The 13,808-nt window shown below is 53.4% G+C and overlaps 1 protein-coding gene across 3 annotated transcripts in view; it reads left to right on the top strand.

Annotated features, from left to right (window-relative positions):
• Positions 1-13,808, top strand: part of ZNF469 (zinc finger protein 469) — a 228,773-nt gene that overhangs the window by 17,553 nt on the left and 197,412 nt on the right. Inside the window, exon 1 of one of the 3 annotated variants that reach the window (XM_040571506.1) lies at positions 25-107. The exons of the other annotated variants lie outside the window; for them this stretch is intronic. The gene's annotated coding sequence lies outside the window, so the exon portion shown is untranslated. Of the gene's footprint in view, positions 1-24; positions 108-13,808 lie in introns of those variants that run through there. 3 annotated transcript variants of the gene reach the window in all.

The raw sequence follows: 13,808 nt of genomic DNA, 5'->3' as shown, positions 1-13,808 counted from the left end.
TTTTTTTTTTTTTTCCTCTCCAAGTTGCTTGCTCTCGGTTGCAGAGACTTGGTAGCTGCCCCCGTTCACGTACACAAGTCCTCACGCGGCTCCTCTGCTGCCTCGAGGTTTGTCTCCCTCCTTGGTGCCATCTGGAAAACCATTTGCTCAGTGTGAGTGGAAATGTGGGTGAGATCTGTCGGATAAAATGGGGTGCTCTGGGACACTTGGCACGGATTCGGTTTGCGGAACAGCTTCAAGCTCTGCACGTGCCCCTGCTCTGTGTAAGGCAGAGCAGTCGCTTGGGAAAGGGCTTGGAGGACAAGGAGCCCGGTCCAGGCTCTGATGTAAGCCTCCCTTTGGCAAGTCACTGAGGCCAGTTCCTTAAAAGCATCCCGGTGCTCTCACAGGAGCCTTCCCTCTCCCTGCTGCAAGCTCGGGGTCGTGGCTGCGATCTGCCTGGCTCGGCTCCTTCCATCCCTGCCCGCCCTGCTCTGGGGACGGTGTCCTGCTCCTGTCCTTACAGTGACAGCAGCGTGGGGCTTGGAGCCTGGGCATGCCATCGAGGCAGTGCTGGTATGGAAAACCCACTGCGTTTCTGCCCTGAGCTTCTTGATATCCAGAGATGGACCCTCGGGGGGGTTTGCAGGATGTGCTGTGAGCCAGGGAAAGACTGCTGAGCAGATACCTAGGCAGTGCTGACATAATCAGGAAGGCTCAGCAAGCCTGCTCTGGCTGCTGAGGCTCGGTGCTTGGATTTAATTAGCTCCAGAGATCTAGCAGCACCCTGTTGTACTTCTCGAGCTCCCAGAGGCATGCAGAATGGAGGGTTTGTTTCGATCCCCCAGAAATAAAAACGTGAAAAACTGTCTCCAAAACATCTAGAGCCCACCTTGGCTTCCACCCACCGTTACTACCTCGAAGGTGTGAAGCAGAACCAGGAGAGCGTTTGCCAGCAGCATTTAGGACGGGAGGGCTGAGGCACGAGGCATTTCAGGCACTGCTGTGGGTTTTGCCTTGGGCTTTGTCTCCTTCCCGCTTTTGGGGTGAAGTGCCTCTTCGCTGCTGCATTGCTGTGGGTTCTGCTTTTGTCCTGGCCAGAAAAAAACCAACAATCCACCCCCAAAAAGAACTAGACAGCAGGTCACCACATGCTCAGCTTAATGCAGCCCCAGGGCTGTGTGCGCCAGCATTTCTTCCCTGCTGCTCCTGCCATCTGGAGCAGCGTCTGCCTTCATCTCCTTATCTCCTTCCAGATCTCAGCTGTAAACACGCCTGTTCTTCTTTGCCCACACGTCTTAATTTCTTTCTGCTTTTGCTGTTATTTATGACTTAACTCTGTTCCTGTAATAACTCCGCTATACCCGGATGCCCTATTTAGTTTTAAAGAAGTGGCGGCCAAAATGAAGCCAGGTTAGTGTTTGTCTATTAGAATTCCCTTCTGTTTCTTCTGGACTGGTGAATCTGTGTACTGTGGGAGTCAGACCCTGGGGAGAAGAGAGCCAAGAGTGCTCTTGGAGGAAGGGCTCGGAAGAGCTTGCTAGCAAGAGAGCAGATGCTGAGGATTTGAAACTCAACCCTTGCCCAAACTGCAAGGAAACCAGCACATTTTTCATGAAAGCAGAGTGGCAAGCTGATGCCACCTGCTCCATCCCCTCTTCCTCCGCCTTTGGTGTTGACACAAGGTGCTGAGGGAGGATTACAGACCCACCAGCATCCTCCCCAGCCCCTTCCAGCGGTGAACGCCTTCCAGGGATTTGATCCCGATGGGTTATATTCCAGCATTTTGCCAGTTTTTTTTTTTTTAAACAATAAGATTCTCCAAAGCCACTCAATCTCAGGACCCCCAAATCTGAGGTTACACAACCTGTAGTTCCTGTGCTGCTGCTCTATCTAACGTCTCTCCTGAGCAAACAGTGAGCCAAAGACATTGCCGTCGTACGCGGCTGTTTAAAACACACGGGTGACAACCATAAGAAGTGCACGCATTGCTGGGAAAGCCAGTTTTCAGTGCATGAAGGCTGTGCAATAAAGTCTGGACCTTTTCCCCTCTCTCTGCTGGGAACACTTCATTCACAGCGGATGAATGATTTGTTTGTAGTCAGATTAAGGACCAAGCTGGTCCTTAGGCTTTGCCTGTCCATTCAGCAGAGTTTTGCTTATGTCTGGCCAGAAAATGACTCAGTCTAGCCATGACCAAGGGGCATGAGCATTTCTAAAGCAAGGCAGCGAGAGGAATTAATCCTTCAACAAATAGTTAGAAGCTGATATCTTGATTCAGTACCGAGCTCATGAACTAGAGGAAACCACAGGCAGGGAGATTTGAATCAGGAGGGGACCCATGGGGAGAAAATGGTTAGAAAAGGACAGGCTGTGCTGATACAACACCCAGGATAAGGCCTTGAGTAAGCTCCAGTACTCTCGTGAGAGCTGTGTGTGCTACCAGGCAGTTTTTCTGCTGGGCGGGACCCAGAGGGAGAAGCCAAAGGGAGCCGAAACGATGCGTGGGTCGCCGAGGATGTGTTTCAGTTCCTATGAGCCCGTCTTAAAGCACAGTAATGCTTTTATTAATCTTCGTATTCTAGTAAATGAAGGAATTCTTCGCTTTCACTGTAGCACAGGTCTAGCATTAAGAATCATTTTGGGGTCTGTAACAAACCTGGGGCGATTTGGGGACTGGCGATGCACGACCTGAGAGCATCCCCAGCCAGGTGGCGATGGGAGCGGCGTGGGAGGGACGGATGCCACGTGTGTGCGTGGGAGAGCAGGCTCCCCGCTGGAAGCCTCGTGGAGCAAAGGGAGCAGGAAAATGAGGACAGCGTCTGGGCTGAGCAGAGGCTTCTGCGAGGCCCCTTGGAGGACCCCGGTGCCGTGACTCAAAACTTAAATGGCCTCGCAGGCAATGGGCTTTGCTCAGCTGTCCGTGGCGATAGCTTCCAAGAGCCCCCACCCTTTCTCCCACTCGCAATAGCTCGGGGTGCATAAAACAATTTCTCATTAACTATAAAACACCCAAACCTCAGCAGAATTACAACCAGATGGATAAACAAACCAACGTTTCAAACAACATGAGAAAAGCCCTTCAAAAGGAAAAGCAAGGCAGAGTCCTGCCCAGCCTCAGAGAGATGGTCCCCGCTCCCAGCCTCGGCATCCTTGGTCAGAGCCCAGGTGATGGAAAGTTTTGTGCACGCACCTCGGGGGTCCTTGCACGGGGCTGAACTGTGCCTCTGCGAGGCTGGGAATGGTTTGCTGCAGGATTGGGCTTGGTCCGAGCTGGGGAATCCTGCGCTGGGTGCCAAGGGGTATTGATGACCGCACTGGCCCAAAGAGAAGGCATTTTCTTATTCTTTTGCTCCAGGCATTAAGTTATTGGGGCAGGGAGGGGGAAATGTGTCTTCTATTCCTCATCCACACTGCTGGAATAAGATCATGGGGGGCCTTCTTCGGGACCCCCAGACGTGCGTGCTGCTGGCTGACCCCTGCAGTGTGATTTTGGGACCCTTCAAGCGCTTGGGAAGTGGTTGCAGAGGAGGAGGGAGGGAAGCCCAGCACCCACGTGTGTCCTGGAGCTACCGCCTTGGGTAAATCCACCCCTGGGCACCGGGGAGGGTGCAGAGCAGCCCTGGCAAGAGGGTGCCGTGGGATGGGGAGGCACAGGAGTAGTGTGGAAATTACAGGGATGCGGGAAAAGGGATGGCAGGGTAGGGAGCGGTGGGTCCGTCCGCAGGGATTGAGGGAGGTAGATGGGGAGAGGGGATGGAAGTTGCTGGTGGTGCTATTGAGGTTGGTGTTCGGGCTTTGAGTAGGGGATGCTTTTTTTGCGATACAGATTTTTTGGATAATTTTTACACAGTGATACTTTTTTTGGTTCAGACCGGCAGGGCAGACTCAGATCCTGCTTGCTTTGGCTCTCGGACATTTGTGGAGACCTTTGTAAGAAATAGGAACAGGTCTAAAGCGTCACTCCACAGTTCTGCCTCCTAAAATGTATCAGAGAGCAGTGAGTGGGAAGCGCTGCGTGTCCCCTACCTGAAGGGAAGCTGTATCCCTCTCGGCTTTGCCATTCCTGAGCATTTCAATGGCCAACCCACACCCCAAAGTCTCTTTTCCAACCCTGTGATGATTATTCTCTCTGTTCTGCCCTGGCCCTTTATGTAAACAGGGCCTCTGTTCCTTAAAAGCGTGCATCATTTCCTGCTGCTCTAATGGACGGAGATTTTGCCATGAGAGGATGTGGGTTTCGTTCCCATCATCAGTGGGAATTTCTGAAAAAATAGCACTAAAATTGATGGCAGCTCCACATTCAGCACAGCGGGGCTGCTCTTCCCAGGAGCGTTCGAGACATCCACAGCCTGCATCCGGCCGGGCGAGCGGGCTGTGATCGCAGCTCCCTCCTCAGAGCCGCCGCGCGTCCTGGCAGAGCTTCTCCCCAGCTCGCCACGCTAACGCGGGGCACATGCCTGCCGGGGACGGGGCTGGCACCGAGGACCAGCTCTGTCATCTCCCCCGTTCGCTGTCCGCTGGGAGGTAGCAGTGCTCGCCCCCGTGACTGTGCAATCCCTTGGCAAGGTCGAGGGAGGGGACCGCTGGTTCTTTGGGGGGTCCCTGCCCCTCAGCCCCAGCCCTCATCCTCGTCAGCCCTCCGTCCTTTCCTGCCTTTGAGCTGGTTCCTCCTTTTAGCTAGGCTCGTGCAACAGCGGGTGGCAACCGCGTCCTTTTATAGCGGGTTGTTTTGTCTTGTGCACCAGTTACTTCAGGGAAGCAGCTAATTCATTCCCTCTGTGCAGATGTGCCCGTGGAAGCCCCTACAGGAGCCGAACTCGGGCTGGCTTGTAGGGTTTTCACGGTGTCGGGGCCGGGCTGGGATGTGGCCGTCGCTGCGGGAGCAGGTGGGGTGGGAAGGGAGCGCGCTGAGCTTGTCAGGGCTGGCGGTGTCAGCCCTTGGCTTCCTGCTCCACCAGTGCGTAAGGGACCGAGCACGAGAAGGACTGCAGGATTGGGGAGAGGAACGGAAACCAGAAGAGCTGGAGCCTCGTCTTGGCTCCGGGACGGGTTCAGCGCATTGCCCTGTGCGTGTCGTTTAAGGTCACCGCTTGAAAAGAAATCGTTTCTAATTTCGGGAGTTAAGTCAGGCTCCAGCAGCTTCGTTTGCAGAGTTGGTGAACTCCCACTGCTCGGAGTTGGCTTCTCGGAAGCGTTTTAAAGGACAAGCCCTCGAGCTGTGAATTTAATGCCCTTAGACTAGAGGCTGCTCGGGGAAAATTTTTGTGCCCCAGCTTCAACAGGTGAAACGTGTGATGGCAGCCTTCAAAGGGTGGTGGAAAGTGAACCCACATTTCTGAGGACCTTGAAGTTCCCCACAAAGGTTCGACCCTGGGCTGTGCTGGACCTGAGCTTGGCAGGATGTGTGCAGTAACTCAGAGCAGCATCTCAAATCAGTCCCTTCCTGATGGCAGCTGGGATTTTCTGTGGAGCTAGAGGCATTTGTGCACGTAATTCCCATTGCAATTTATGACTGTTTGGTGCCTGCTCCTCTTCAGGTCTTTGGAAAACTACTGCCGAACCCCCCCGGCCAAATTGTCCTGTAAGCAAGACACTCGTGCCGCTTGAAATGTAGCCGGTGTACCATGGTGATGGGCATGGTAAGAAAAAAAAAAAGAACTGATTTCATGGATCGGTGCTGCAAATGTTAATTTAATTGCAGAGAAAAGTGAAAACGTCTCCGTTAGGCGGGGAGCAGCTCCTTGCTGGAAGGCCCCATGGATGACTGGCTTTGGAGGCTGAGCTCAGCCGCGTGCAGCAGCACTTTGGTGCTGCTGGGCCGCCCGTGCCAAGTCTCCAGCTGCCTCGCCACGCTCCGTGCGGGCGGATCTGGCTGGCGGGGCCGTGCCGCTGCACCTGCTGCTGGGATAAACCCAGCCCCGGGCTCCTTGTGCCGCTCAGCTGGCTCTGCTCGACTTGAAGTAACGCGCTCGGAAACTTCTCCCCGGGGGCTTTTTACAACCAGAGCTGCCTTCTCGGCTGTTTCCCTGCGAATTGGTTTCACCACCTCCTAGGACCTGTTTTGCACGTTGCTGGCGGGGCTGCTCGCTGGCTTGGCCTCCGCAGAGTCTGTCTGGCCATTTGATCTCAGTGTGATGGGTCACTTCTGGAGCACAGTCGGCGATGAGTCTGTCAGCTCAAGGGAACCATAAAGAAGGAAGTTAGAGTTTAAACAAACAAAACCTGGAAGCTTTGATAGAGTAAGGTCAGCGGAGACACCCTCTCCGTGGCAGGACACTGTGTTTTTTTGAGCCTGAGCTGCTTTGCCTGGCTGGAGATCTCTGGCACAGCGCGGAGTTTGCAGTGGACTCCTTTGTTGAGCCGGGTGTTGTATCCGTTCGTGCTGAAGGAAGCCGCGTAGACCGTGGGTGAACCAAGAAGAGGTATTTGATGCAAACACATTTGTTCACCAGTGCGCAGAGGGAGCACATCAGATGTCTCTTATCTTTGTAGACCGATGCTCACTCCCTCTACTCCGACTCCAGGCTGTGCAGGGTGTGGGAGGACAGAGTTTTTCCTAGAGAAGTGGGCCAAGTCTACAAAACCAGGATCTCTGTCTTCGGCAGGGAATTTGCTTTGATTTGCTTGCCATTACTGAAGCTGCTGCCACACTTCTTCCACAGAAGGGGGGATTTCAGCTCTGTCTGAATCCTGGCACCCGTTGCATTGTCTCAGCTGATAGACGTGCTGGACCTTAAGATGCCCAGGATGCCTTCACTCATTTGTCAGTTTGGGGCCAATTCTGGCAGCCCAGGAGTTTGGGCTTCCACCAAAACCCCTCTTGCTCAACAGGTGCGAGGCTTTAGGGACCTGACCCACCATTTTAGTGGCGTTTCCCCATCTTGAGCAGGGTACTGCATGGCAGAGGAACCTATCCTGGCTTACCAGATCAAATTTTGGACTGCAAAACCCTTCTCCACCCATGAAGCAGGACAAACCAAATGGCCTTCCATCTTCCTAAAACCCCGCGCAACCTGCCGGCACGCAACGCTACTGCGAGCGAACCCTTGCTGTTAACACTAAGCATGTCCAAATATTATTTCATCCCTGTACCGCAGCCCAGCCGGCACGGGAGCCAACAGAAACGTGGCTGTAGGACAGCCACAGCGGCCCGGGGAGGGCGGGGGGCTGTGGGGACGGAGCGGCCCCCATCCTACAAACGGCACGGTTGTGTCCCAAAGGGTCTGCGCTCCGCGTGTACGGCTTGGCCCTGCTTCATCTCCTGCAAGCGCCGACGTGTTGAAGGGCCACAACGCACCGCATGTGAAGGGACAAACGGGAAACAAATGCTGATCCCTGAGCCTTTCCCCCCCAAAAAAAAAGCTCCAGCTCCAACACTCCAGGCCCTCCTGGGTCTCACGGCCTTTTAATTTGTCTCCTCGCTTGCAAACCAAGTTGATTTCTGTCAGGGAAGATAAATGTTGTCTACAAAGCTAAGATAAGAAGGATGAGATCTGTCTGTTTCTGAGGGCTTTGCGGAGGTTTGGGGGGATGCAGATGGGAAGACGGGACTAGACTTGCCAAGAGCACAGGGGCTGAACAAGTACGCATGAGAGGGGAACCGTGGTGGCTGGGTGGCTGAAAGCCCTTCGTTACCGGGTCGTTTGCGTATTTCCACCCTGGTTCGACTGCAGCCGAGTGGTGTTTCTGTGAGATTGGTTATGCACAGGCTGTGCCTACGTATTCTGGTGATACAAGTCTTGGAAACGCGAGGGTCTTTCCCTGGCTGATGGGGAGCGGAGCCTGCTGGCCTCCAGCCACGTCACACGGGGCTGGCATCCACCTCGCCAAACCCCACCAAAACTGTCCAGGCTACCGCACACCTTTTCCAAAAACCTCAGCAAAGAGGTCAAGGTATGGCCAAGCAATGAGCCTGACCTGAGCATTCACCCGGAGTGGGTTTTTCCCCGAGAACAGGATTTAGGGTAGGGAGGTGCAGATGGATGTACACAGAGCCAACGTTGGGATTGTGCTGCAAGAAGACTCTTAGGGAGCCCTGCTTGGTGATTGTAGGTGGTGGGAAACATGAGATTTCCTGAAAAATGTTGTTTGAAGTCTGTTCTTCTATGCATTATGCAGGAATTTGGCTGCAGGAAGTCTTAGCTCTTTCACATCTTTTGTATCAAAATCCCGTTATAGACCAAATAATTGCTTTTCTGTGGCGAAGAGACTGCAAACATGCAGTCACACTGACCCATGCGCAGCGAGACAGATTGCTCCAACCTGTTCATGCTGCTGAAAGGAAGTGAAAAGACAAGTCCGAAGCTTTTCTGTTAAATCCTTAGGCCTCACCATTTTTCAGGGATGGCGAGACTGCAGGGAAGAGGAGAGGGCTCTTAGCTCGCTACCTGGCTCCATCCAGCCAGGAGTGTCACCGAGGTGTTCGGCCATTGAGTCCATGGCCTTGCAGTCACCTTCAGAGGTACCGAAGGGAAAGACTTGCAAAAAATTCCTGCAGTTGCTGAACTCTCAGCCTCTGGGGGAGCTTTCCATGTGCAGCGAGGCTGTTTGCTCTGTGCTTGAAAGCAGACCTCACAGCAGCAGGGGTTACACGCGCCCCTTGGAGCCAGCTGTGGCTGATTTTCCCATCCCGCCCCAGACAGGCTGATAACCAGCTCTTTGGGGGCTCGGCGAGCGTGTTATCTTCGCAGCCACCAACGCTGGAGGGAGGGATGCTCAGGCTGCTGGAGGGAGCGAGCAGAAGGGCAAAGGACCCTCTTGTCCCCCGTGTGGGGATTCGTTACATGTCTTCATTAGGGATGTGCTCGCCTGGGTGCTGCAGCCTGGGGACTGCCACGTGCCCTGTGCAGACACCGCGAGCTGCAGACGCTGCCCTCCCTGCCGTGACCCCCGTGCCGAAAGGAGAGAGGGCAGAGGAAATGAGCTGCAGGGAGCCGGGCTGACAAGGGGGTGGAAGATAACTGCGCTGCTTCCAATTCAACATCACGTTAAACGGAAGGAGAAGCGTTCCCCTCCCGGCAGCAGCATGGCCCAGCAGGGACCCAGATGTCACCGGGAGCGGGATCCCAGAGCAGCTCTGCCTCTCCAAGGGACTGTGCGCCCCCGGCACGCCGATGGCGAGACACCAGGCTGCAGCAGGCCGGTCCTCCCCGGGTCTTGCAGCCTCCACCCAGCCACAGCCACTGCAAGACTTTGTGAGTGGAAGCGTGACATCCATTTTATCCTCTGCCCGCTTCCACGGGGGCACCTGCCCAACTCTGCGGTTAAGCGCGTAACCTGAGATGTGGAAGAGGAAAATCCCTCCAAGGCAAGCCCGCGGCGTGCCAGGTCCGGTCTGCAGAATTAAATCTGTCTCTGCTGCCGCAGACAGCTTGCAGTTTTTCAAATCAGAGCCCTGGCTCTGAGGATTTTGAATGTGCACCTGGAAAAACCGCAGGAGCGTTATCTGGGACCGAAAGAAGCCATTGTGTCTCGCAATCTGGCAATTACTTTTTCCACCCTTCAAATCTATCACGCTCGATGGGTGATTGCAGGCGACCGCGGCGGTGCGGGCTGACAAGTCACCGCCTGTCAGCCGGGCTGGAGACCACGCGCCTGCTGCCGCACGGTGTTTCTTTCCACTTCCAGCAGCTCAAGAGGACGTGTCCAGCCTGTTACCGCAGCTCAGCTGAGGGATGAGAACTGATGAAATCATAGTCCCAGGACTCCAGTAATCCGTGCATCCCCTGAGAGAGATTACCAAAACCGCTGGACAGAACTGCCACCCGTTGGAGACGAAGGGCTTTAGACTCCATAAGGACTCAATTTTTAATTTTGCTAACAGTACAGTATTTATCCCCTTGACCACTATTGTAATTACTGAGGCCTGATGCGGGCAGCCAGGTTCAGTTTTGCTTGAACTGTCAGCGCTCTTGGAAAGCCGGGGCTCTGCGCGCGCCTCTATCTGCTGCCCTTCCTCGAGCGCTCACATGTGCTCAGCAGATCCGCAGCCTCACCCGCACCAAGTGCAGCGTGACCTCAGTTAAGAAAACACTTGCTGTAATCGCCTCCAGATCTGCCGCTGTCTTTGATCAGCTTAAATATCGGTTTATCTTATGATATAAATATGTAAAACATCCATTTGTTTTCGTGCAGGATGCAAATAAATCATTGCGTAAGTGTATACATGAGCGAGGCAGTGGGGGGAGCAGTGGTAGGTTCATAACTCATAAGTCTCCACCTCTTTGAAGGTCATTACTTCACCAACACGCCGTTTCTCTCTCCACAAACCCCTATTTTGCATTATTCAAATGGTCTGGGTCATCCACGGAGGGCTCTGCCGTGCCATAGGAGCGGTGGCGACTGGCGTGGGTGCAGCACCCGTGGTGCAGCGCGTGGCTCTCCCCAGCGCAGGTGCAAAAAGCTTCAACTCCTCCCAGAGCCGTGCTCGGGGACTCGGCAGACCTGGTGTCACCACCGTGCCACAGCCCCCCCGGACTTATCCTCAGCCCCGTTCAGCTCGTTGCCACCCCTTCTCTCCTTTGCTTGTGTCCGTGTCTATGCATCAGGAATAACGAGGTTGGCTTGCTCCTTCCTTTCAGGCTTTGTGTCACACGAGGTTGATGTCAGCTGGACTTCTCCTGCTGGATCAGACCCTGTTCTGGCTGATTTGTTGAAGTTTTTTTTGATGGGAAATAGGAATTTGGGTTTTCTCCTTCCGTAGACTACTACGAATCATAAGCACACGCCATAGTTAACGTGTTGGAGAATGGGAACACCTGCCGAGAGATTCAGTTAGGAAAAAAAATGCCCACAATAATAGATGGTTGGGAGCCATAAAACATGCAAATGACATTTCTTCTGCGTCTGATGAAGAATTAGGGTACCAGTAAGATCTCCAAAGATCAGTAAGCATTTTCCCAAGAGAGAAGGGATGTTGTGTAGTTCTGTCTTAATTCCTGCTTGTGCCCTTGTACTCCACCTTCCTTAAGGGCTTAAATTATTCCTCCTTGTTACAGGATTTTCTGTTCCGTATCCTAAATGCTCTTCTGCGGACAGATCCCACCCAGGAGGTGGCTGCCTCCTGGGGCAAAGCAGTGCCTGTGTTCCTATCTTTGTAAGTAATAAACCAATTTCAGTGACGAACATCAATATATAATCATATTAATCGATATTTTGCTGCTGTCACTCCTGCTCACAGGTGTCCTGTAAAAGAGAGCACAGGGAGCAAGCCGCAGATAAGATATGGCGCGCAGAATAGTGCAGCATGATTAATGAACCCTTGGTCCTGGTGAGCGAGATAAAACATCTTGTGCTACTGCCCCATGCTAACAGCACTTCTATCACATTTTAAATATTTTTTCTTTTTTCAGAGGTATTGCACTATCTGTCTTTGTTCAAGGGCAGATGAGAAAGGGGTGATGCAAACACCGAAATTTGAAATCTTCCCCGGCTTAATTTTATTCCAAGATCGCAGAGATCCTTTCTTTGCTGCTTGTTTGTTTGTTCCGCTTTCTCACCTTTGCAAACTCCAGAGCTGGAAGAAATCCACATCAATTACTGCCCCCCCTCCACCCCGCCAAGCCTCCTGCATCTCAAGCACGCCCCTTATCTGCTTGCTGCCACTGCTGACGGCCACGGGCAGCACCGCTCCGTCGTGCCACCGGGAGGGAAGGGTGGACCCGTGCAGGAATTTTATAATGCTGAAATGTGGATTTCAGCTGAAAATCGACAGGGAACGTGGCAGAGTACCCAGGGCGTCTGTGGGGCTTGCCTAGGCCGTTTAAACTGGTGATGGGGTGGGGGGCTAGGGGAAAGCGCTGGGCTGTAGATGTGGCAGAGCTTTGGTGCAGGCTGAGCCTCATGAAATTCCCCTGGGCAGGGAACTGAAAATGGCTTTTCTCCTCCTTCTCCAGCTCTGTTTTCTCTTCTTGTTCTTTCCTTTCATTTTTTTCTGCAGCTCATCCAAGGGAAACCCTTGCAAGACCCCTCAGGCAGGTGCTGGGACTGCTTCTTGTGGGACGAGAAATCCCCAGGAGAAGGGAATTTTGCCTGTTTTCCCCCAGAAAAAAAAAAAAGGACTCCGAAGCTTAGGGCACTGCTTAAAAGTTCTGAGAGCCCCGAAGTTGCTGACCGTGGGAGCTGAGAACTGCCTGGGCTTTGGTGGGGGTCCCTGCAGCTGCAGAGGTGAGGACAGGCAGGACAGAGGCTTTGGGAACTAGCGGGCAGCATCCTCTCCTGGGCTCCCCATCTCCTGCAGCCAAATGAGGAGTGCAGCTCTCCGGGAGCTGCTTTCCCAACCTCTGTTGTTCAGAGGCTTGTATTTATTTAGAAACGTGGCTTATTCTGGTGCTGCCTGCAGAATGTGTCTGTGCTGCGCGAGCCCTGGGAGGGGATGTGCCGAGCAGCCTCGCCACGCACCAGCTTCCCGTGCGGGGGACCTGGACCAGCCCGATTTCCACTGCCAGTTGCAAAAGTGTGGTGTAAGAAAAATCCGATGACCCCAGCATTATGTTCCCCCCTCAAAGATCGGCTTGCGCCATGTCCAAAATTGAATGAAACACAGCGCTGCAGTGGCACTGTCTGACCTTTCCCATTTGCTGGGTATTGAGTTTTATTTGAATTTCAACCTTTCCCCCGCCGCTTCTTGGCTCTCCTTTTGGCAGGCTGACAGATGTTTGCTCCGCACACGAAGCCACCCCGCCTCAGGTGCTAGCTGCTGCTGCTGTTGAACTGAGCGCGAGCCTACGAGCGACGCTGCTTGCGTTGCACATCTGGTCCCGATAGCGCTGCAGATGGGTGCCTTGCGGAGGGCAGCACCCCGCACACATGCCGCGGAGTGTGGTCCCGCGAGCTGCAGAAATGACAGCTCCTAGTGCTGTCATTTCCTTCTGCTCAGCCTCGTGTGGTCTCGTGCCTCTCGGACCAGCTGCTTGCTCGGTCCGGATAGTTCCTCGGCGGCTGAGCCTGCAGCACGTCCTTTTCCTCTTTGCGGAGCCGGCACGCTTTGGAAATTGCTCGGAGCTCACGATGAGGAAGAGGCAGTGTGTTGAAAATGAGTGTTTGCTCTTCTTGTTGATGGGCGAGATGCAAGGGAGCAGCCACAAAGCTCAGGCGTGCTCCCTTCCGTCCCTCCTGGCCACTTTGGGGGGGTTTGGATGCTGCAAACTCCCTGCTATTTGCTTGGAAGAGATTAAATTTGTCTTGTCAAGCAATTAGCGCAGATGTGTGGCACTCTCCCTGCAAGATAAAGCCGCTCAGCTACCAGAAACACGAGCGTTGTGATATATTTCGTGTGTCTGAAGCATTTTCTGCAAATGATACTGTGCTGCAGAGCACGTTGTATTTTTTAACTCTGCCCACTGATTTTCCTAATAGACAATCAGACCTAGCTGGTTGACTGCAAATGGCGTTTCCATCGGTTTTGCCAGATTTTACAAAACCGAATCGGCTTTCAAGCATATGATGAGTGTAGCTCCGTCTCGGTAAGGTTAAGACTGAAACCGGGACAATTTATGGCAACGTTTCCTGCTGGGGAGAACGGTGCTACTTTTACACACATTCGATACCTCTTGGACTTCAGGCAGTTTACTCCCAGTTTATTCCATGCTATGTGAGGTCAGAGTTGGGCCCCTAAATCAAGATAAATATCTTTTAAAAACCGTTTGCTGCCTCTGCTTTGATGAGAGGAATGTAATGACTAAAAATAAACCTAAAGCAGACAAAATCAGACTATTTTTGGAGAGGTGGGAAGGACGTGACAAAGCCAAGGACGAAGTCGTTGTCTGCCATTAAAGGAAAGCAAGGTGCAGAGAAAATGATGGCGGGGCAGACAAGTGGTGATGGGA

This window comes from Cygnus olor, chromosome 12, assembly GCF_009769625.2.
Source record: "Cygnus olor isolate bCygOlo1 chromosome 12, bCygOlo1.pri.v2, whole genome shotgun sequence".
Lineage (NCBI taxonomy): Eukaryota > Metazoa > Chordata > Aves > Anseriformes > Anatidae > Cygnus > Cygnus olor.
Note: the sequence above shows the minus strand (reverse complement) of the source record. Positions and strands in the feature narration are given on the sequence as shown.